Consider the following 25342-nt stretch of genomic DNA (forward strand, 5'->3'; position numbering starts at 1 on the left):
CCGAAGCCATTATTATTATCAAAGGACATCAGCTCGTCAATGACAGTAGAAGTTTGAAACTACAGGGGAATATACCAACACCTTTGCCCGATGTCACACGGGCCGATATTTCTATTTCAACAATTTTTCTATCATTTTTCATAACATTATACTTTGAATGTCACTTTTGCCATTAGGAAGCATCGAACAGCGAGCGCGCATCCAGCAAACAGAGCTTCTTGCTACGAAAAGGCGCGTCATGAAAAATTGACACCTTCCCTTCTGTATTGCTTTCGAATTCTTATTTTATTTTAGGCTGGGTCTCTTCCTGTTAGTGAGAATGTCCTGATACTCAATGACGATCGTCCACCCGGCTGTTTGTCGTGATATCTGTAAGGTTAGCTTATTTATAGATCATTGTTAGGACTCGGGGATTTTGTTTTAATGATATTTGACTTTGTACAACGCCTGCACAATAGCCTCCGTTCTGCACGGACCGATAGACATTTTGGTGGCATTTAATAGTGTCTTATTGCGACATACACGCTATCTGACTGTATGTATTTTTTACATGATTAATACCATATATTGTTGAGCGTTCGAGGTAGTGATACCCTATGGTCAAAAACGAAATGTCAGCTGTGCAATTGTGCGTCATATAGAGCGAGCTAAAGATCCTGTATGGATCTTGATGTTCTTAAGTGCATTCTGTTTTTTCCTGTAATGCACGAGGTGTTCTCAGAGACTCGCGCAAGCCACCTCACGTACGAATGCGGAATAGTTGTTGGATTCGTTATGTAATTGTATGCGAAACTGACTGATTGTTGGGCTTCGTATGTGATTCCGCCTGTATCTCCGTGTCGTAAAGGTAACACCGTTGTTGCCGTCATTCGCAACTGATGAATTTTATGAACGTGTCCAAGATGTGTCAAAATGCCATTAGACAGCTGCTGTCTCTGGCCGTGGTTGTAGGACAAATGGACAGAAGGAACGAAGTGCGAAGCGCCAAGACACAACAGAAGAAGCAGATGAAAACAAGACAATAAAAAAAATCAAAATAATGTTATTTAGTGGCAACTTGAGGTGAGCTGTCTCTTTCGTCTTCGACGTTTACAGTCTCAATTCAAGATCGTTGGTGTAGTTACCGCCGCGTTTGTGACGCTTTCTATCGATGTCATTCTTTACCTTTGTTAGTGGAGGTAGTGGTGGTGACTGCTGCGTAGAGAAGGCATAACGGCCTGCGCCATCAGACGACTGGCTACGACCACGGCAGCGCGACATGATTCATTATCAGCGAAAATAGAAATGCAACAGCTGACAATTGAAAAGCAACCAATTCAATGCCTTCTTTATCAACATCGTAATCACCATTTATCATTATATATAAACCTTTCTATTTCATTAGTAAAAACTGAGAATAAATATTGTTCTATTCATTGCAACGTGAAAAGAGCAAACGAGTACAATTGAAAATACTAGGGAAAGAGAAAAGTTGTCTGATCATGGATAAGCAAACTGATCTCATCCGTTCTTCTCGGCCGATAATTTATTATACGTAGTTTTTCAGCGTTGAGTAATTTTTATCATGAAATTGCTTATTTAGATAGATGGATTGGTCGCACAGTTGCTTCTCAGGGAACAGATAAACTCAAAGGGTGTTCCTATAAACATAAATATAGTACAATTCCAATGTGTTCAAGTGGACACTCTTATTCTTTTTTAGCAATTTGCCTAAAAATTCACAAGTCACTCTGCGGATTAGTGTAGACGGTAGCGTCGGGAACTTGAAGCCAGAAGATTCTCAATTCTAATTGGGTTGAGAACATGGAAACCAATGCGATCTTGTAGTAGCATTGCGTTTATACATTCAATGTCGAGACTTACAGGTCAGTGAAATCGGTCAGTATGTTGACCCACACCGTTACGGTAAAAAAAAAAAAGAGAGAAGTTGGATTTCAAAGTTTGCAACATGTTCGGATGTCAAAAACGGTAAACTTATTCCGTTTCCTTGTAGAACTTCAAGCTAATTCGTCATTGTCTAAGTTGTACGTACACTTATATTACTGAAGTCTGATTCGTTATCGTGTCTCAGCAATCCAACTCGTAACGTTTTACTAGCCAGAGGTTCTAATATTTGTAATTTATGAAAGTGTTGGTTTTTTTTTCTTTTAAATAAACCTATTTCATGTTACTAAGCGTTCCCATTAACTCTGTCGTTGTGTGCCATTTTTAAAGTTGATTTTTGCTTTACAAAAGCTGCACGTTATCCAATACAGTGGTCGAACTCGCGAGGTTCGTTCCTACTCGACTCACCGGAAGAGCGCAGTTCCTCACGCAATAACGGCAATGACGTCGCTCGTGTCTCACTAGACTGGCGCTATCTAGACACCCAGCGGAGATATCTTGAGGGTTCCACCCCCGCTGTCAATGGCGTTCATGTGGCTCCGCGTACTCACAACCATTGAGAAGAAAAACCTCCTAAGGGGGCACGACACGGGCAACATGTCGTGGCTTATATACCATCATAGACTCATGCCTCCAAATAACGGATGCGTTGAAATTTAACGCTTGTTCTATAAGATCGAAGATTGTATTAGGGTAAATCGTCTATTTGCCATTAAGTACTGCCGCTAGTACGAGACCCTGCGGGGCTTCTCACGTTGCTTATTGATTGAATAGGCTCTGTCGAAGACCCATCATGGTGTCAGCGACAGCCTCGGTGGAGGACACGATGACATTTGATCGGATGTCCTACTGCGAGCTAAGTGAGAGTTTCAACAACGCATCCCGGCGTCGTGTAGAATATCTTATAGTTGTAAAAATACCGAATATAGCGGAATTTCTTTACGAGAAATCAGAAATACCTGTTATTCTCAGCACATGCCAACGATGATCTGGTAAAAAATACTAAGCTTATAAAATATAGTGATATTTGTGGATTACAGTAATGGAAAAACTTATAAGGCGACAATCTCATCACGGTTAATATTTACCTTGCAGAAAGTTTATTTCGGCTCAACCTCGACACTCACGCCCCTAGATACCAGCATAATAATAATTATAGAATAAAGTTGAGTCAAGCAGTATTTTTAAAAAACTGCATCCAAGTTCAATCTCGTTCATACTAATGAGACATGCATATGAGGTATGACACTGTTATTTAAAATATAGCATTTTCTTTCTTCTACATATAACGAGCTGATTTTTAGCATCGGTATTCTTATAATAGTAATTGTTAACTATCCTCACTAGAATCAGTTGACAAAAATCTAAGCACTCGTTATTTTGAATCACGAAATCAACCTCGCGGGTCACCTTTGACAGGCCGTGTTGAAACTATCAATGGTCTAATTCGCTTTTTTAAGAGTCCGCTTTCAGGTGTTTCTCACCCGCTGCGTTTGTCCATAGCGGGCTTCAGTGAGTGAATGGAAGGTTGACGTTCCTACGTATTTGGCTGTTTATTATTTAAACGACGAACAGGGTTGTAGAGCTTGTTTAGAGTTGCGAAGCTGCTTAATCTACAGAATATTGAGCTGAGTATGCCCGTACGGAGTCCTCTTTTCTTCTGCCAAACATTGCCTCGGCACAATGTACGATTTGGACATATATTCCACCCCAAACTGAGGTGGAATCCCGGTTCGAGGAATCTTAATATCTGCCAGGTAGGTTCGATTCATAGATATTTCAAACAACAATGTCCTTGTGCAAATTCCATTTTATGCGTCTATGAAAGCCGCGTCGCAACGGAGACAATTCGAATTTTGTGTTAGGCGGCTCAAAAATGAAATTAAAGTCGGGCTGAATTAAAGACAGTGGTAATATCCGTAAATCTTTCAGTTGCCCTATCCGTCGCAAGTGCGATTTAACTCTATATCTCCATTTAAATTTTTTGGCCTTACGTAGCATTGGAAAGAAGTATTGGCTTGGTCTCTTCGGCAAACGACTTGTCCTTGAAGTGCAAGTCTACAAGTGAATCAACCAGAACAACTGAAATATCATTCAAAATTTACATGACCCTTGCCTGACGTCGGCCTTCTTACTTACTTCGTTAGTATTGATTCTTTTTTAATTTTTAACGAGCTAACTTAAAATTTCCAAATAGCCTGCCCAAAAGGTCTATCCGGAAAATCGTCCACAAACCCCTGTTTTTTTTTTATTTGTCCTACGCACATGCCGCACCCATCAGTTGCCCTCGGATAAACAAATAAAATTAATACTTAAATAAAAAGTTAAATAGTGCCACATATCACAACTTAAAGAAGTAAATACCAGTAATTCTTTAAATAACTACATATTTCACTCAACTTTTTAGATTTAAGTGAATGCTTTATTCAGGGGGAATGCCCAAGACGCATTTCTGAATACTTTTTGTTTAAAGTTCTACACTAGCATACAAAACTGTTCATTTACGATCCAAAAGTGCTAATAAAAAGCCTTCTCCATTTTTCCTAAATGGCAGTTTGACGTGCTGGGTTTCGCGTACTAGCTATTTGCTGTGGTGGCTTAATATGGGCTTTAAATATTTTTCTCATGACACGCCATCAAATGAATGAAATCAAAACTAGTCCAACCTGTCTCGCTGCCATTTTATTAAGTGCTACCAAATTCGAATTTTTGCTGTGAGATACTATTTTGTATGAAACGTAACATAATAAACGCTTCGTTTATTTCTATTCGAAATATATACCTTTATAATCTATGAATCTCTGTTATTTGGATGGTAATATATTCATCCGAGTGCTCCAGAAGTCTGGGGTTTATAAGGTCTCGTAAAGCAGTTCAAACATCATATTGAAATTTTAATGACTTTCCTATTAAAAAGTTGCAGTTCTTAACCAACCGATAATTTTCTGTATTTTTGCTACCTTATTCTCTCAGTATGAGGTCAAGCGTTGTCGTGCAACAGTCGTAGTGTCCGACCACTAACCTTTACTGCTTAATGTCGAGATTTTCATAGTTTTCTTCTTTTCTTCTAACCGTAATTGGCGGAGTAGCACTCACCAAACCGTAGTAAGTAACAGCTCTACTAGATTATCTCAGGCAGACACCAAAACTCTTGCAGCTATAGATTTACTTTACGGTAATCTCCGATTCAGTCGGCGGTGTGGCTGTTTGCATCATGGTAGCGTACCCATTTTTAATCACAACTTAATGCAATCATAGGTCACTGTTATAACGCCAGAGTATAAAGAAGTGTCCTTACGTCTGTTTTAAGTTTTCAGCATTAAATCACGTGGCACCTATTAGTTCGATTTCTTTTACTTTATTTATTCGAACAAAATGAGTAGTCGTGGTATTCCTACATACATTGGACCTGTGTGCTAACATCTGTGCACTTTGTGACGGGTTAGCTTCCGCCACATCTCTTAACTCTGCGTTATTTGACTTCGGATGGGGTGCTCCATGGGACGCATTTCCAGGATGAAACTTTCCCTTCCGAAATTTTTGGGGGCAACAACTCAAAGTGTTTCCGGTAACAGATTCTTTACCTAAAACGAGATTTACACAGCGAGCTATGTTTGCCATTGTAGTTCCAAGATGGAATGCGTATTTGTAAATCAGTAGAATTTTCTGACTTACAAGACCCTCTAAAAGTCCTGGGCTAAACGTCTAAACGACAATATTCGAACGAGCAGGCTTGCATGTTGACTACAAATGCCCCTTAAATATAAAAAAGTGTCGTGAAATGCCGCACCTCTTATAAAACAACTTCATGTTAATATAAGCGGTGTCACTCCCCATACTGCACGATCTTATATATATATATATATATATATATATATGTGTATTAGATACACAGTTTTTTGGTAAAAGTATAAAAATAACAAACCCAGAAGAGCGAGTGCAACTAAGGTGTACAGCAATTGCCACGCGAAGAAAGGTAAAAAGAGAAAAACCAAAAAAATGACCGGAAATATAATGCTGCGCTATACCTTTATTATTTCAACTGAACAAAAAAAAAGATGTTTTTTTGCATTCGAATATACAGTCAACTATATTGTATATAATCTTTGTTATTATGCACGTTTACTGTAGTATTTCAGTGTTGTATAATTTTCTATTTGAATTTGTGATGAACTTTCTTGCAGTTTATACCCGATTTCCCACATAGATAATTCGTATATTATGTCGCCTAGTATAAAATTCGAGAAACGGTATTCAAAATGTTTCTTGTTGGTTTCGAGATGCGTTTGTATGTTTTTGAATCTGAGAACGTTCACTCGAATACCGTCGCTCAGACCTCTAACAAACGAGGAACCTATAGATACCGGAAAATTTGAGTCCTTTACCAATGAGTTCCATTCTAAACTATAGCGGTAAAAACAGCTCGTCATACAAATTTTATATTCACTAAGAAATCTTGTTTAAATTCGTAAAATTGCAGAAAGGATGGTCTGAACTCGAAAATGAACTTTATGGAAGACGAATATCGTTTTCACAGCCGTCTTCAGCAGTGGCGGCAGCATATCCATGTCAATTTGTATGGATATGGATTTGGTTTATGTAAAATTACTACATTTATTCATCGCGGTCTAATTTAAGCACCGCGGGGATCAAAAGCTACACTCAGCTTTTACGCTACAACAGTGAGCCACTTTTGCATCGAAATAATAACTGTAATGATAAATAAATCTTCATTACCCTAAAACAACTGTTTAGCTGCAACAACTTTTTGTGCCCGGTTGAGGATTTTGTGCAAATGTATCTATTGCAGGTTTTTAGGTATTGATTTGTCGATTACGACCGTAGTGTACTGTAGCAAGGTAAACTGCTTTTGTCGTACGACAGTCTTCGACTTCACAGCGCAGTAGTCATTTTAAGCCACCTGAACCTCCGGAACATGTCGTGCGATTCGCACCTGCATGTATTGGCCGCCAAAACGATGTCGAACAGGAGCTCCCATGAGGCACTCTCTCTTTTCCCCGGGGGGCGCTGACATACTTCGATATAACCTTGCTTCGCAATGACAATCCATAGAGCGCAAGCTTAGACCATGGATAATGCTCTTATTTCTCTTGAAGAACTTGTCTTCGGCCACAACCAGACACGCATTGCTATAAGGCGCGTTTGTGGGTCTGGAAGCATCAGGGTCCTTGAAGAGCAATGTCATCACAATAAATATTGTCATTTGCACTGAAGGGCTTTACACAACATCATTAGACAGCCGTCCTTGCAACACTTTTGACAACACACAGATGATGACCCATTATAGCTACGAGTACAACTCCGGCAGTCCTGAATCACTTACACAACTATATCAGTACATCAGTAAACTGTCGCTCTGACTAACATATTTGGTTTTTTCCAATATTTTGCGGGACATTTGCATTCTGACCTAGGTTACTGTGGCGGCTCTGCTGATGGTCGAACTATTTTACTTATAGATAAAAAAAAAAGTTTGCCTTTCTCATAGAACGTAATGTTAATTTGGTTGATCGGAAACAGACAGCAGCAATTTCTCAGTTTGCATGTTGAAAAACGATGCCACACCACGGTTTGGAACCACCAAGGCGGCGGGTCATCAACTGTATACGCAAAAATTAAGGGTGAACAAGTGTGCTCTGCGTATACTATACGAAAACTGTTCTTGAATTACGAAAAAAAAACTATTCGGTTACAACTGTTTGTAGGCTAGCAGATTTGTCTGACCAAAGCGACCCATCGAATTGGGCTTCAAAGCTTGGTTTTTGCTAAGTGGCTAGAGTTTCAACTTTGGAACTGCGTATAGCATGCAATCGAGCGGATGAATAATTTTTCTCTAGACGGTAGAGTTTTCTTTTTGCCATTGAGCGTAACGCTAACTTAGGCGAACGGGCTGAATTTCCGGTGATTCGCTCAACAACCATTGAAAATTTCGCAAATACGTACATTGTTTAAAAGTTGTTTGTTTTTACAAAATGGCCATTTTCTCACTTTTACAATTTAATCCTAAAACGTTGGTATTTTCGAATACATTCATATTTGGTGAAAATTTTTCCGGATTATAGATCAAGTGGAAGGGTGAAAGCAGGACAAAAGGATGAGATTACGACCCAATTTTAATTGGAAAACGGAATCAATTGTGGGGGGCTACAGTATCTGAACTGGAGAAGATCGTAGACTGGAGATTAATCTACAACTAAAATTTGTGGTATTACATTGCCAGTTGAAATCGAGGTCAGTTATTTCTCTAAGTAACAAAGTACACGCAATATACTGACGGATCAATTGTAATACGGTAGAAATGTTACTAGGACATTATAAAGCGAAATGATTCCAAAAAAGAAACTGATCACTGTTGGAACACGCTAATTCTATCACCGTGCGCCAAGCTGCAGGGGTCACTGACCCCCAAACAAAAAAGTGAGCAGATAGAAGAAATAAACCGATACTTAATAACAGAATTAGTACAATATGATTTGAGATCGGAAGTTTGTAAAAGTATAGGTATGGAACAAAACGATAGTTTTTGTTAGGGGCTAAATGTTAGGGTAGACTGATCAAATCGCAGCAGCGTGGCGACATAACCATTGAAACATTCAAATGGGAAAACGGTAGAAGCGTCACTTATATACTGACCGAAATAAAATTCCTATAACGGGACAGCTGGCACAAGGTAACGCATTTGATAGCCATAGCACTGCACATCCTCAAGCCATTTATAGCGTATGTCGAGCCAGATGTAACGTGAACCGAATGTTTTCTTCTGGTGCCGCTCAGAGTCCTGTGTTTTACGATTGCCTGTGACATTTTTTTTGTTTTTAATTATTCATCTACGTTCGTGTAGGAGCTAGTGCAGACTGCATGCTATATGATTAAAAAAGAGGTGGACAAAACGGCATTCAAATATTTGCGTAAAGGCCCAGTTAATAGACTTACAAAAATTAAATATGAAATGAATGGGTGATAATGGTGTTAATATCTGGTCGGGAAGAATTTTAAAGTTTTTTCTTAGTGAACTTCTAGAACATAAGTTGCAGCAGCTGGCATGGCGAACATTCTGGTCGTGAACACATTTTTTTATACAACTCCGATCGAAGTACGAGACATCGGAAGTATTTTTTCAACGCAAAGTACCACGTTCTTAACGCTGATCGATAGATGTTGACGCGTTTAATTAAAATGCAATAGATTTTACTCAAATCCAAAGCTCGATTTTATCTTAGTCTTTCGTAGATAATGCCAAGATAAACAGGGCCTTTGCGGGCATGAATCATACCCGAAGGCATGTGCGTTTTCGTATTGTTCAGTGATCTGTTTTTGATATTTTTTAAAACTTAGGGTCAGTTTTAGCTTGAAATAGCAACAGCTGACTAACGACGGATTGAAAGAAGTAGGGTGACGGGCTGTTGAATTGTTAAAGGGGATTGGAATAACCACTACAAAGGAATACAGTAACTAAAGCACGGCTAAAGGGTGCTTTTTTTGCATTGCTGACATAACTGCCGTTTTAGTTAGCAATAAAATTCAATAACCAAATAAAGGCCGACAATTTAAGATAAATCATTAGAACAGCATATGGATTGGTAGTCAAACCAACGCAGTGGGTTACCTGACACAGGGTAACTGTGACGGGATAACTGCAACAGGACAGCAGAAGTTAACGCAAGCGATCACCTACGGCCATGCAAAAAGGCTAAAAAGTGGCTGCCGGCCTTGAGCTCGGTTTCTAGTGAGGTTGGAGAGCGAGTACGGTTCATATGCGAGAAAGAGATAAGTACTGGAACTATATACGCCCTAAAAGTTATGCTTGATACGTGATGTGTTGTCGATCGACATGTTTTCCCTTCTTTGCCACCCTCAACCGGCCAAATTTTCGAAATCGTTGCGCTAATCCGTTTCGGAGACTTGCTAAAGCTGGCAGCGATTTCACTGTAGCTGAATTGGCCAGTGCTTTTAAGCACATCATGTTTTGTAGATATAGATATTCATTCTAACCGTAGAACCTACCAACGTCTCACTTTGTTCTTCCCTAAGTGGGTACTAATGTGTTTGCACTATTCCAACACCACTAAGCGGACCTCGGTCAACCTGCATGTTACCTGCTGCTAAACTTCCACATTATTTCAATAAAAAATAACACTATTTTAAATAGCAGTCAGCGGACAAGCATTTAACATGCTGCCTGCTTTCTCTGAGCACACTTTTGCCGGCTGCACTTATTAGACTCATGAGAATATCTGCTGTATAAATTTGCCTGTTAAGACATTAAATAGTGGTTAGTCATAGTATACTTAACTAGGCAAGCACTAACTTGTGCCTTCTGTCCTGCACGTCTCACCTAATTTTGTCATGGTCTATAAGCGCCTCTGTGCATTTATTCCTCGTCGCAGGTCAGCGCTTGAGTTGGCTCCTTTCTATCCACGTTTTTCTTCATTTTGTTCGCCATCTCAAGGTGATACGAATTTATTGAACGACACGACCAACTCACGACCGAATTAATAGTAATGGCGACCGACCGACCGACCGACCGACCGACCGGTCGGTTTCAGCGGCCCAATGAGCCATGGCAGACCATGTACGTAGATAGATAAGCATACCTACCTATGAGAAGAGTAACCAATTACGCCAGAAACGCACAAGCGAGCTAGCGAGTTGACCTACGACCTTCTGATGTCATATACGTCGAAGGCAGAAGCAGCAGCTGCCGAAACAGCCGCGGGGCAGAACCGCTCGGACAGCAGCAGCAGCAGCAGAAGTAACAGCAACGACAACAGCGATTGTAGCCTTTGCTATTGCTGCCGCTGCTGCCGACACGGGTACGCGTCGGTCCCGGTCGCGCCACCACGACGATCGATGCCGGACAGAGACGGTCGGCGACACCGCATAGGTACCTAGGTACAGACGTGTATACATATGTATATGTCTGTAAGTATCTAACGACGTACAATCAACAATTCACTAATATATCTTCCGTTTCTCTCTGCCCGTGCTTTCTCTCCATTTCTCAACACATCACGAACTAGCGGTCCATCCAAAAGTGACGAAGGCAAAGAACGCCTTCGGAACACACGCATATACATACCCTAATCAGCGACATGTACACACTTCCGAGAGAGAGCAAGATAGGCCTGAAGAGAGGAACTAGCCAGATATCAATGCAGTTGAAAAAGATTGTCGGGCAAACATTATTGCCGCTTACTAACAGCGCGCATCCACGTGTTCGTGGAACCGAAGACATATGACAGAGAATTCTAAAAACCATCCCGAAGCCACACTTAGGGCCTTCACGTTTTGCCCCGTTTTCAGAGCAATGCAATAATTGGTTTAACTTTTTATGGAAATAAACCTGTTTCGGACCGTTTTGCAACCGACAAGTCCATTGTAAATGTGTTTATCAAGCATAAATGCAAGCATATCAATGCTTTTTTTTTTTAACTTCGTTTTAGGGCAAACAGAGTCAAACTAGAGCGTCAAACTGCGAAGTAAGTTATTCCACAAAACGTCAACGTGTTAGATTGTATAATATTGAACATCCCAATGTTTTTCACTGTTTTCTCCAGTAGTTTTCAAGCAAACACGACCCAAACTACTGGGTCTGTTTTAAATACCCTTTTATCGTTTTAGTTAATAGGCTTCCTTGCATTCATTTGTGCCTAATGCAATACAATATACGTCTTTATTGAGATGGTTTTTTGCACTATTTTATATTCTGACTAGCTGGAAATATATCGTATATGTTTGATGTTAGTTAATTTTCCCTTTGCGTATTCTATTCAGTTGGTCGTGTGCACAGCGAGAGCTCCGTCATCAGTTACGGCGGTACAGGTGTTCCTCATCCTCTTTTCATTCCTGAAGCCCTTTTTTCGAAAAAATTTTCAGGTATTGATCGTAACTATAGTGAAGTATCGTTTTAGCCGCGACAGTTTACTTACAATCAAAAATGCTTAGTGTGCGCGTTTTCGGTTGACGCCTCTCCAGAAATATATATAATTGTCCAAGTAGCTTGTTGGGCGAACTTAGTAAGTGTGCTTTTCACAGCGGATAGCCATCGTCAGCTCACACTATCCGGACAAATATTATTGAATAACTGAACACTCAGTGGCAAAGGTGCCATCGGTTCTATTAATTGTTTCCCACTGGCCTTTTCCCAAAAGTTTGAACATAAGCATATTAAGCTTATACATATTAAACTCCTAAGGAGAAAACGCCTCAGCGGATCAGACAAACCATTGCCACTAGCGCTTCTGAGAGGTGGATGTTTCAGTGCTGCTCTACTCCGCTACTTATGAGGTAAAAAATCGTTTTACTATATATGTTTTCGCACGTGACTCCAGATCTGTTTGGCTAATTTCAGTGACATGTTACAATTATGGGCGAATTCGCTACGATGGGAGGAACATATTACTGAAGATGTATCTTCAATTGTTTTGCATACGTAACAATGGTCGCCAACTGCAACCAATTCAGTGGCCGATGCGTAGATATCTTTGAGCATCTTCTAATTAACTGGTGCACCAATCGTTGGCTAAAAGTTCGGCGGGATACTAGATCAGCATTCGTTAATTATGTCGACTTGATCTTCTGAAAGGGACATATCGGACTGAAGCATTAAATACACAAATAATGTATTCCGCCGCATATACACCATTGTTCTGTATGTGTGCATAGAAAGAACTGGCATTTTGAGACGACTTTATCTGCTAGCATTCGTTCCTACGTTCTGATATATTGTGAGTGTTGCGGCGCTGGCTGTGATCGTCGCCCCTATATCGGCAGCGGTAACAGTAGCAATAACAACCGTAATGAGGCCAAGCATTTCTATCTCTAAACTGCGCCTATCGTCACAATCTCAGTCGTCATAATAACAACAACTCTTGACATTGGACGACAACGCTGCGACAAAATTATCACTATCCTCTCACTCTACTCAAGGCAGAAATTAGCGATAATGGTTCCATCGATAGTGTTGATACATAACCGCGCGGGTTCAAATCATGACTAGTCATCTTCATTTTGCCAACGAGATGGAACTAATTATAGACAAATTTAGCACGTTATCGAAGAAATTAGCCGACTGCCATAGCTTTATCTCTACGCTGATGTGCTACTTTAATTGAAAAAATAATAGCTGCCAGCTGGATTTTTCGTCTCCAAGCTCTATATATGCATATCATCATACCCCCGTTCGAAACATAGTTCTACTTACGTAAACTAGATGTTAAGGTTACGATTCGAAACTTGAACACTGACTTTCAATCTTCGGGCAGAAGTGTTATTCATTCAATCGGTCCTGGCCACATCAGACGTCCAATAAAAATCAATACTATCCACTTCGAAAATTATGTGATTAAATGACCAAATTTTAGTTTACTTACCATTCAAAAATCAAGTACATCTGCAAAATGAACTTTTTTTTTTTTTTTTTCTTTACGTTCAGTATTTTTGAGATACGTGTTTCGTGAGTTGGCTCGGTAAAAGGCGACTATGATTTTTGAAATACAAAGCCAGTGTTTGAACAGAAGAAAGTTCTTATGCTGTATTTCGAAATAACACCGTTTTTGTGATAGGCAATCTAAAAAATTGAAAAGGCGTCGACCATCACTGCAAGACAATTACCGTGGCCCTCAACGTCTGCTCGCTCGACAAAGCTGATTATAATCCTTAATTATGTTCATATAAGGAAACTTACCTATCAGCACTGAAAGAGGCCTCAGCTTCTCTCACGGTACGATCGAAATGTCGTGGAAAATACCCCAGAAAAAAAAAGGCGCGGATACCGAGTAAGTTCACTGACGTTTAACTGATCTGCGGATTTTAAGGTGTCACTTCGCTGCAGGTTTACATTACACAAATACTGCATTTCCAGATCCATACAATGTTATCATTAGCTACAATGAAGAGCAGTCAAACCTCGATTGTGTCGATTGCGTCGCAGCATTCTTGGCCTTCATAGTTAAGCCTAAGGCCCCGTTGTAGTAAAATCGCTCATGTATAATGTTAAGTAGAACGATTTCACTAAAGACATCAGATAATCTTGATGTAATAATCTAGATAACTAGCTAGCGAGAGAATTAAGCGGGCGTAAAACTGAGTTTCGTGAAAATTTTAGAAGTCCAATTGATTCGCAGTCAATGAAATAGATACTTTTTTTTTTTCGAAAGAATACATATTAATTACGAACGTGCTCATTATTCATAGAAAAGGGTTGATTTAATTCAAAGATATATCACAACTTACTTCTTCTCGTTTTAGTAACCATTGCGGTATATACCCAATATGTCGAGCAAGGCCCAAGAGGTAAACCACAGCCGCCAGCTTTTGCAAAATTAAAGAAGCTACAGTTAGGCTGTCTGAGGAATTTGTTGCGAAAAGAGCGAAAGACTCTCGTTTTCAATCATTGTTATTATCTGATTGTTTATTCATTGATTCAATCTTCGTTTGAGACATATGCAAATACCATTTGACTTCACAAAATGATTACTTTTAGCTCTTGCCTTAAAAAGTGATGTACCGAAGTCACGTTTTATATTTTGGACACCGCAGTAATACCCATTTATAACTGCAAGTAGTTTTCGGTCAATTTCCTGTATAATTATATTTTGAGCTTCGATCGTCATAGTTGTCTGAGTCGCGTATAACTTCGCGTCCTTTAAGGAGACGCATTTTTTAACACTAGCCCATCGTCTAAAACAGAATCCAAATGCATTCGATAGGTCTCTACGATGCAATAAACATAAACACGGGTATACTCTTTTATTAATGCATGTTCATTATGTTTGATTTATTTAAATGCTTCTAATTAGACTGATTTTGTTTTCAAGTTTCCCTGTATACGTGTGCAGACAATGCATCATTTAGTTCCGGGTTTAGTGATAGAGTAAGAACATAGAAAAACCCCAAGGCTTCAAATGTCCGTTCAAGAATAGTCCGTTGCAAAACCGTAGTTGGGATTGCGTGCCGATGCTGTTTGGCAAAATAACCGTAGAGGGGCCATGCCTAGACTGGTTAGTATAGATGGGTCTGCAAGTCTTTCGACTTCCCATCGTAGAGATCTTTCATGAACAAACTTGGCCATCGGCTACTTCTTATGGCCCTCGCGCACCGATGCCATTACAATGGACTCCGATGACCACGAGGAGCCTAGCAAATGGTTGCTCTCCATAACAAGAAGACAATCTGCGGCCTATAAGCTGAGCTAGCTACTCCATCTCGGCTTTCGCTCCTTTGTACTTGGATCGTGATCAGAACTCTACCGGGAAACTTTAGGGATTACGATAAAGAAAGAGAAAAGGCACCTGGCCACAAAAACACGGCCATCTTCTATTTCTTGCAGAACCGACGACTCAAAGTGGGCAGACTCCACTTCGCGGTAACCAGTTCGAGGCACCGAAACCACAGTCGCACAGTAATCAGGGTAAATCAAGAGACTTTTTACGCGCGCACCTAACTTAAATGTTGCCTTTTTATTTTACGCTAAAATATGAGCTAGATTATATATAAATTATGCGTCCAAGACCTAAGCTATAAGCTGTCTATTGGCACAAGTCAGCGGTAACCGTATCTACTTTATTAACGCTGTTACTTCCGTTTGTATGCCGCAGCATTTGTGTTTTCCTATCCCCCATTCGCCAGTTTCTACGGTCTAGCCTTGAACTATTATTCGTGTGAGTTTATTACCAAATTGGTAGAACTCCTCAATTTCGAGGCTGTCATCTCTCACCGACAGGGTATTGTAGACATCTCAGTCACCTTATCTACGCAAACTCTCGTATGCCGTTTTCTTCAACTCTCAAGTAAACTGCGAAGCTAAATCTTTGGGAAGGCACCCGACTGCGCAATGAGGCAAAGAAAATGTCGGCCTTTCACCGTTCTACCTGCCTTTAGTTCTGCGCTCATTTATGTATTCTCTACTTAGTACTCGCTCTTTTCTCGGACGCTTTCCCTTTTTCTTTCTATATTGTGGAGAGTGGCTATGGTATGAAAGGAGTACCTGTAACGGTTGCTGCCTACCTCTCTCCTAGAAGCACGAACTCAGCAATGCAGAGGCAATATCGCTCTGAATCCGAAACGAGCTCAGTCGCTCACTTGCCTTACCTACCTTCTCCTTCTTTGCTTGCCAACACCGAGCGGCCATAGCAGCCAGCGGCCAGGCGGGCAGGCAGGCAGGCAGACGGCAAGCAGCTTCTTCTTTTGCTCAACAACACATCCGCGATGATCCTACCGCCATCATCTCGCTATTGCGAGTGGTGCTGCTGTTCCCTATTGGCTTTCATGCGCTTTTGCCGCGCTCTCGTGTATAGTTGTATACACCACGGCAGCCGCAGTGTTGAAAGTATACTCCTAGTAGCTATGGCTACAGTAATACTGGTCGCTGCAGGAGCAACACATTATATACATTATTATTATCATCTCTTAGTAGCCAGGCACAGGTGAATTATGCAGTACAGTCGGACATCCCCGAGAGTGCGCGTTCCACGCGAAACATGCGTCTACGAGCTCGGGAAGAGAACGACCATGAGCTAGCCAATCAAAGGCAGTTGCCATGTTACTTTCTTATAGTGACGTTGTTCTATATGACAGCGGATTGCCCGTCGATTTTTCCGCTTATCGCATCTATTCAGCTGAAGACATAGCGGTCGTTATGATTCAAGTGACTGCTTCAGAGACTTAATTTAGGTTGAGGTTATAACGCCTTTTTTTTTTTACCTTGCTTTACTTAGGCATCTCGAAAGCTAACGAAGGTTAAATCTGAAAGCGCTCAAATGTCATTTCATGGTAACGCCGAAAATATAAATGATTTTGAACTCTTGAACATTATCCAGCAAATCCACGGGGAATAAAATATAAGTAGGTTCCAATTCATCCGTGCATTGTATATAGTAGTAAATACCGAGCGTTGAAGTTTCCAAAATCAGAGCACTGAGGAGAAATACTTTCTTCGATCGACGGAAGATTCGAATAGCATAGCGTTAGCTTATTCGAGACTGTCATATTGATTGGCAGGTTACTCCGTTTTCATGCACGAAGCTCCCGCGGACCATGTTGATCTACTGACAAACCTACTCTGCAAACTCCTAAAGCAGACAAAATTAGAGAAAGGTAGTAACTTAAAAAGAAATGGCGAGCCGCCAGTGGGAAAGTTTCTTTTGTCTATTTAAGGGCCAGGGTTAGGAACTGACATAGCGTAGTTAGCACTCGACATACAAGGGCCTACCACATACGTTCAAGCGAAATCAAAGGGGGACCTTACTGAATGTTATTTTACTACCACTGTCCTGCTTATGCGTCCTAGTCGACGGTAGCCATTTTAGACGTGTAGGTGAAGAAATTCGAAGACCTAACATGTTGGTCTGGTCAAAGGATATTATAAAGGATGAACAGTAATAGTGTTAACTGTACACGAAAAAATTAAAGGTAAAAATATAATATTTATACAAAATTGAAATATTTGCAAGACTAAAATAGCCAACCAAGCCCCCCACGTCCAGAATTCAATTAATTCTATTTGACAAAAAAGTGTCTTGCGGACAAAATGGTTTAGTCGGAAACCAGATTACTAAAAGTCGTAACCTGAATGAAACCACTCATAAAGACGATTGTATTATGTATCGTAACAAGTAGATACAAGCGACAAGCAGCCGAAGGTGAGCGCAAATAGTAAGTAGACCATAATGTACCGCTTTGCACGAATCAACGATCTACAGAAAGCGGTAAAAGGCGCGGACAGACACGCGCATCTTTGGACGCTTTGCCGCTTGTTCTTCCGCAGCAGCCGCCCGATGTTGGCCATTCTGATCGCGCAACAACAACAGCATCGGCCGCCGCGAAGGATTCGGTGCAACCGACATTTGGTGAAGAGTCGTGACCGCAACTGGGCTTGAAGGGCGGCTGAAGGAAGATCTGATACGATCCGCTACAAATGGCAGAGGAACAAACGGTCAAGCCACACAGTCACAGCGATACGAGTCAAAAATATAATATTATCGCTGTTGTCGCTTGTATGTAGCTGCTTGGAAATAGAGCCAATTACTCGCTCGCGCTGCCGTAAACGAGCCCGACGACCAATAACCGTTCCATGGACCACCGCTCCGACCGCCGGCGTACGTCTTCTTCTCCTCCTCCTCCTCCTCCTCCTCATTGGCGTCGCGACGAAGAAAAAAGAAATTTCGCCACCTTTCCTCTTAAAATCTCGTCGCAGTAACTACGAGTCCCGAAACGACGCAAGACAAAGAAACAAAATACCACCAAAAGGCGCAACTTTTCCCGACTCGATGTAGTCCCGTCTATACGATCGCCGTTCAGTACGGTCGGGTTATTCGTTCCGACGGACTGACTGTCTCCAGCTGCTGCTAGCCAGCACTTGTGCGAGCCCTACGGCCGCGACCGCAAAGGGTCAAAAGGTGGCCACTTCGATGCGGCCGACGCTAGAATTATCGTCTTGGTCGCTTTTGGTGTCACTATATTCTTGTGAAGATGTGCGCCGCCAGACTGTGCTACGTTTATCATAGCGATGAATAGAGCAGATAGTGGCAGAAGCAAAATTTCTTTACAGTTCTAAGTGCGAATTAGTGAGCTGCGGTTACAGCCACCTGTAGAAATTGCTCACACAGGAACTGATTTTTACAAATCCAGAAAAATGATACAGTTTCCCTCAATTCCTTACTTTTAATATCTTCATAATGTCAAATCCCTTTTATCCTGTCCAGTGTCTGACTAGGGTACATCTGTAATACTTTTCAACGATCATAGAGCGTGCGTCGTAAGTATGCACGTTTGCCAGTTCGAGCTGTTCGGTCCATCTTAATCTAACTAACTCCCCGGATTTGACTAGATAACAAATACGAGCTTCGATCAACAAGGCACAACTTCCAATGCGATTCTCATTGGTTCGTTTAGTGATCCTGGGAAGAGGGAACAAGTTTAGGCAGAGACAAGCTCTTATTAAGACAGTCACTTTGTTCACTAAACTAATTGTGTGTAGAATAAAGATGTTTATCGATATGGTAAGGGCATGGCTAAAAAAAAAAAGTAAGTAATGATACGGATTTAATTAGGCCTAGAATCCAGACTTACGTTACTTATTCTGTTTCAACCGTTTTTGATTCATATTGTATATGTACATATGCCCACACGGCATGGTCGAACCAGCGGCTTGCGGAAGGCTAGCGTTGATGTTCTTCTTTGAACTGACGGAGCCACCTTCCAATGTGGTACAATTGCAAGACAAAAGCATTTCTCCAACCGAGTACCCAGTAGATCCCAGCATCAGTTAACTTAGAACTGTAGCAATTCTTCACATTCATTTTTTTCTTATTATTTTATTAATGGGATAGGTAGAGGATTAAGCACGCTACCCGTTTTCGCTGATGCAGCAAAGCGAACGTGTAAGATTAGAATAGCTGTTCTCTTCACGTAACAAATTAGCAAAAAAAAAAAATTTCCCCAATTAGATTTCAGACTTATGTTAAGTCCTGTGAAAAAACACCTAAATTCTCAAGATGCTCTAAATTTGTTAAAGATTCTATTTAGTGACTAGATCTTTAGATGCATTTCTGAAGGTTATAATAATTTAGCTTGCACATTGGGTTAACAATTGAGTTAAATTGATTTGAATAATTGTTCGCAAAAATCGACTTTTCGTGTGCCATCAGCAGATTGATTCTATTTTATGTACATTCATAGAAACGACTGCCCCATGGATGGGCAACCATTTGATATACTAATAAGGGCATTTTATTCAAGACATCCCCAAACTCGCCGTAAAAGAGAAAAGAGCAAGAATATTCGCCTGACCGAAATTGAACTGCATCAACAGTGACCAGATGAACAGCCTCGCAGCGAACTCTGTCTCTCACTTTAACTCCCTTTCCTCATCTAGAGCACTGTTTAGGCCAGGAAAGGCCTAAGAGGCCATTGGTTAAAGCCATTATTGGGGCCTGGAATGATCTGATAGCCCTCGGTGGTACAGCAGCCTATCTGAATATGCAGATACGTCGGCCAATGCTGAATAGCTTACTGAGGAAACGGTTACTTTGCTGATTAAGGAAAATAAGCAACTTATTCTAGTGCTTACAGACGAAGGCAACAGGGAACACAGGCCATCATGAGGCTGTTTGTGACGAACATTGATTAGGTACGAAGTCCACAGTTACGTACAGATGCAACACGAGGTGCACTGCGGTTGACTCAGCATTTTCTACTTGGATACATCACCACTATTTTTTTATGCTCAATTAGGTAGTTGCAGTCTGAAGGCACACACGACACCTAAAACATAGCATCATAAACATTCGTAAGAGATAAAGCAGCCTATTCCGATGTATAATGTGATTACCTTTGATACACAGTGACCTATTGATATATAAGTGTTCTAATTTTCATTGCACTGGCTGCAGAACCAATATGTAGTCTACACATAAGTTTGATTTTTAAGTTCTATCTATTAACACTCTACAGCGAAAGCCGTTACCATGTCACAACGCATTTTCAACAATCTTCTAAAGTTCCTGCGAACTTTGCACGACATCTTTATGTAAGCTAACAAATTGTTTCGAAAAAAACAAAGATAAGTTCTCGCCTAGGGGGTTCCTATCTTTCTTATTACAATACTGTCAAATGTATCATGGCTGCTTTATTATACACTTTATACTTGCATCTATTCTAACCAAAACTTCATGTATGTATTAACTGGGAGTATTACATGACAATTCTGATAATAGTCCGGCACCACGCAGCGTGCTTTGACGTGCATGTTGCGGTACTTACATACATTTATGCGTGAGAACCACAACTTGCTATGTCGTATCATTTAAGCAAAAGATCGAGTTAATATAGAAATTATTAAGTTAGAGAACAGTATCAAAATCTTCTACAACAACTTTAACAGGAATTGTTGAGCCTTAGATAGTAAGCCCAAACATAGACCACTCATAGGAAGTCCAAAAGGATCTCTACTATACACATATGTATATCACACACATAAGATAAAGCCGATGCTCGGATGAGCCAAACTATTAAGAACGTACTAAGGGTTGTATGTAGCAATTCAACTCTACATAGCCTTAACGATTCGAAAACTTCTTGCCGACCCTCAGCAGAAGGTCGTCTACGCCCTGCCAGTAACTCATGCTTTGCTGTGTAAAAATCAGTCAGCGATGCGCGTGGCTTGGAGGCAAGCAATTCAAAGAAAAGAGGAATCAAACCAAAAACGTGTTCAGTAAACTTCGCCTTCATCCGACCTTTCTTTTGTACGTCAAGGAATCCTTTAACCTGTTATTTAAGTAAAAAGGCACAAAAATTGCGGCCTTCGCGGCGGTGTTTAATGTGCTGCATTATCATACAGTACGCATATCCCCCTGATGAATTTAAAACTGCTTCCCAGTTTAGTAAAGCTGCTGTTGTCGTTTACCCTTTAACATTTATAGTTTTGCAGACGAAGATTGTCAGTTCGAATCTGTCCGTGTCTAATAAATGGAGATTTTGTCTCTTATCTCGTTATAAAAATACTATACATGCACTATCCTTCTTCTACACCCCTTACTCAAAAAGTTTCGATAGAAAAAAAGTCGCGCTGTTTATTCCTACAAACGTATAGGGTTCTTTAATCTGTTTCGTAAAACAGTTGACTAACACAACTACGCCTTGTGTTTATTGACAGAAAAAAAGTACGATAAGTCGGTATGTAATAGACAGGCAGGTAAAAAATTTATCGTCGAAGTCCTAAAGAGAGGCTTGATCATTTAGGAATAGCTGGCCAGATCTACATACCCATATTGTCTCCTTTTTAGCGGGATCCAACTCAGCTCTAACGGTATTTACGATTTAGCAGCCTGCACAAGTAACAAACAGACGTTGCGGCCCGTAGAGCCTGAAAGACAAGACGATTCCATTCAGCTAAGTTCATTCATAACAGGAGAGATTAAATGAACTAAGCAGTGGTAGTAATTAATCGGTTCATTCTCCTTATTACGGTGCTACTATAGATTTACTACGACGAATTACCCCAACAGTAATTCTGCTGCAAATTGTCAAAGGGAACAACGCGTCTTATCGCGGACGAGAGCAGTACATTCACCTAAGACGCGCCGCCTGTGGTATTCCTGATAGCGACGGTAGGAGAAGCAAAACGATCGATGCTCGAACAAATCGGACAGCTTGTGGCCGGCTTACGTAGGCCTTCTTCCGTAGATGCCGCAAAAGATGATTAGACTGCTGATAAAACACCTTCAAAATGTTTCGATCTACGATATATCTTATGAATTACGGCAGTAGTCAGCAGCAGTGAACCTAGGCGCTCGAGTGAGTGGACAACCATCGACATAATGACAGACAGTCAGCCAACCAGCCGGCGTTATGACAGCAGCAGGACGGCTAGCGACCGAAGCCGATGAGGACGACGAAGACGGCAACCAACGGTGGTGGCAAGAGCCGAGCACAGCAAAGTACAATATGTGCAGGCGAACAGGCGAATAGATTATATAACCACGCCTCAATAATACCTACACAATATCCGGCTGACCGGCATCTAGACTGACTACAGTCAAACAAATAGCCAGAATAACGTGAGCGGACGAATGAATAATTCTTTTGGTTCGTTTCTGGCCTCCGCCTAGCAAAACGTAGGGACAGCCAAAGTAGGAGACACTTTTTGACGCGCTATTGATACAGCCTAACCCCATTAACAGCATCCGATCGCTGTTCGGTCTCTTCTAAAGCCTAACTTACTAGTAAGAATATTTTAAACCGTTGTAGATAAGCTGGCAAATAAAAGACTTGTTTTAAACTACTGTTTGGGTCAGCTTGCTCATCGGCTATATAAACTGTACCTAAAAACCTGTTTGATCGAAGAACGAAACAGAATTGCTCTTTCGGTGTACCAAGGGAAAAGCTTTTCGTAGGTTAGTTGTCGTCCGATTAAGAACCCTTTATTGATATTAAAGAGAGCGTCCTTTTATGTAGTACATTTTAGTTATATCACTACTAACCTAAAAACTTTGTTTGATGACACGCGTTGAAAAAGTTGATTCCAAGGTACATGAGCACTATTTGAATGAAGACAAACCTAGGGTAAATATATGCCTCGTTTAAAATCGGCGGCCAAAATTTACTTACGTGACATATTTGTCAAACGAAAGTGTTCGTGTTTATCTATGAGAAGGAACAATCGTTCCGCTATTGTTCCCTTACTTCTAAGTTAAAGACGCTACAATTGATTCGATATCGACGACCAGTTACGTTTCTTACTTGGACACTAACAGCCATGCTATGAAAGCTCTCTATGACGAAAAAAAAACAGGGTCACATGGTTTGTACTAACACAAGTTTGCCCGATAGCGTTAGCTCTAATGGTTTTTTCCCTAGACCCTAGGAAGAAGCAAGTTAGCACGTGCAACAATAAATCCAATATAGTAGCAATAAACTTGCAAACAACGTTTAATGAAAACACAATAACTCATTAACACATTTTCTATACGCTTTGTGTTCAAGCACTAAGGGGCGGTACTCATTCTTACTGTGAGAGCTGTCACAATGGAAATTTGTCGGTGTTCGTTCTCGATATTTTTTTAAATTTTCAGTCGTTCTCGACGCAAGCTTTATGTGCTTTGTTGCGAGGCTATTAACGCGTCCTGTCATTTGCCATAACTTTCGTTTGAATATTGAAAGTGAAACAAAAAGGCCGCGTTGTAATTACCACTCAACCACAATCTGTTGAAGCGTCATATTTGGTAAATTATTTTTCGCTTTTGTTGAGTATAATCCTCATTTCGTCCGGGATCGTATTTTTGCAGGTAACTAAATGCAGGCTTTCAACAACGGGATGAGGCAACGGAAATCTGTAGGGGATACTAAATGAACCATCTGTATGATTTTGCCCACAAATGTAAAGCCTAAGTGTGCTAATTACGCAGCCAACTAGGAATTACACGGGTTCATAATAATCGTGTGTATGATGACGTGTGCAAAAAATAATACGATAGCTTCTTTATGGCCATTTTGTGTACATTGTCTGAATCTCATCTGACGCACTCCATAATATAGGGGCAAACTTGTTGAAGTTTTAAAATACAGTCCGCGTATACAAGACCTACAACCAGGAACGGCATAAAATTCAATATATACTTAATACCAGCGGTACCAGAAAACAATATTTTCAGAAAGTCTGGGTCACATGCGATCCCCTTTCGTTTCTGTTCATGACTGAAGTGATGAGATCGGTAAAAGTCCTACCGTTTACAAATTCTTTGCCAATCAGCAAGGACGGGTGGACGGACGGACGGACGGACGGACGTGTGGACGGGTGGACGGACGGATGGACGGACGGACGGACGGACGGGTGGACGGACGGACGGACGGACGGGTGGACGGACGGACGGACGGACGGACGGACGGACGGACAGACAGCGTGGGCCACCGAATCATTTAGACTGCACATTAGTCCTGCGATCTGCCCTGGACAATGTCTCGGACAGATTCTCATTGGAATACACGACTACAAAGTAGCGGCAAGCCCGCTCGGGCGACATGAGAAACAACACCGACAACAGGGACGTTCTTCAGCGTAAAGAGTTTCGGTTCGTTCACTTAATTCGTCGCCGGCTGTTGGTCCCTCGGTCCTCGGCCGGTCGCAGGCGGAACGGAGTCGCCGCTTCTGTAGTCATCGTGCCCGTGCGAGTAGTATTAGTGGGATTCGATATATCACATGGCCGCTCCCTGGACTCTGACCACTTCATGCTGGAGTCAATCTTCCCATTGCTGTCGCTGTTCAGCCGTCGCCCCGTTCATCGTAGTTGGTCGATAGCGACTTCGCTTCGCGCAATGACGTCCACTTGTCCACTGCGTTTTTTCCGTCGTCTTTTTCGCTATACTTTCCTCCTATTTTCTTTTTTTGCTATCGTCTGTTTCACTCTCCCTCTCCAAAATCCGGCTGCTCATAGACGCCGCCTGCGAGTACACGCATGCGTGTCTCATGATGTCTCATCGTAATCCAACACATCGGCTATGGGCGCCATCCACCACGACGACCAGCCTACAAGCATTTCCATTCTGCCATGATACGGTGATTACGCGACAGCTATCGCAAGCTGACAGCAGCCACATGCTCCTGGGCACACGCTGCGAACAGCATCACCGAAGGCTGCTACGACAAAGCGACAACGAGAATCGCAGCGGCCACTAAAGTCGAACTAAGCTAAAGTCCAACACGAACTGGCATAAACGTTCTCATAGATATACACAAAGATACCCATTCTGTTATTTAAATCTGAAGCTACTCGAAAACAAGCCTGACTCTGTCATCCCCGTTCCGATTATACGCTCATGTACCACACCGGGTGACTATACAATGCATGCACCGCCGCTGTCGTCGATAGGTTAACGGCTTTAGTGTATATTGTGACACCCAGATGCGAAGTCGCAGACTTCGTTCGTGCTCGCGCGTCGC

At 41.3% G+C, this 25342-nt stretch overlaps 1 long non-coding RNA gene across 1 annotated transcript; it reads right to left on the reverse strand.

The window, feature by feature from the left end:
- Positions 1 to 4417: 4417 nt before the first annotated feature.
- On the reverse strand, positions 4418 to 25342 carry LOC147755090 (uncharacterized). Its single transcript, XR_015330442.1, has 4 exons — positions 24130 to 25342; positions 21670 to 21769; positions 8539 to 8700; positions 4418 to 7072 (listed from the first exon to the last, which is right to left on the reverse strand). It is a non-coding gene; the product is annotated as an uncharacterized LOC147755090 (long non-coding RNA).

The sequence above is a fragment of the Varroa destructor genome, unplaced genomic scaffold (genome assembly GCF_002443255.2).
Source record: "Varroa destructor unplaced genomic scaffold, Vdes_3.0 BEIS01000006.1, whole genome shotgun sequence".
Classification (NCBI taxonomy): Eukaryota; Metazoa; Arthropoda; class Arachnida; order Mesostigmata; family Varroidae; genus Varroa; species Varroa destructor.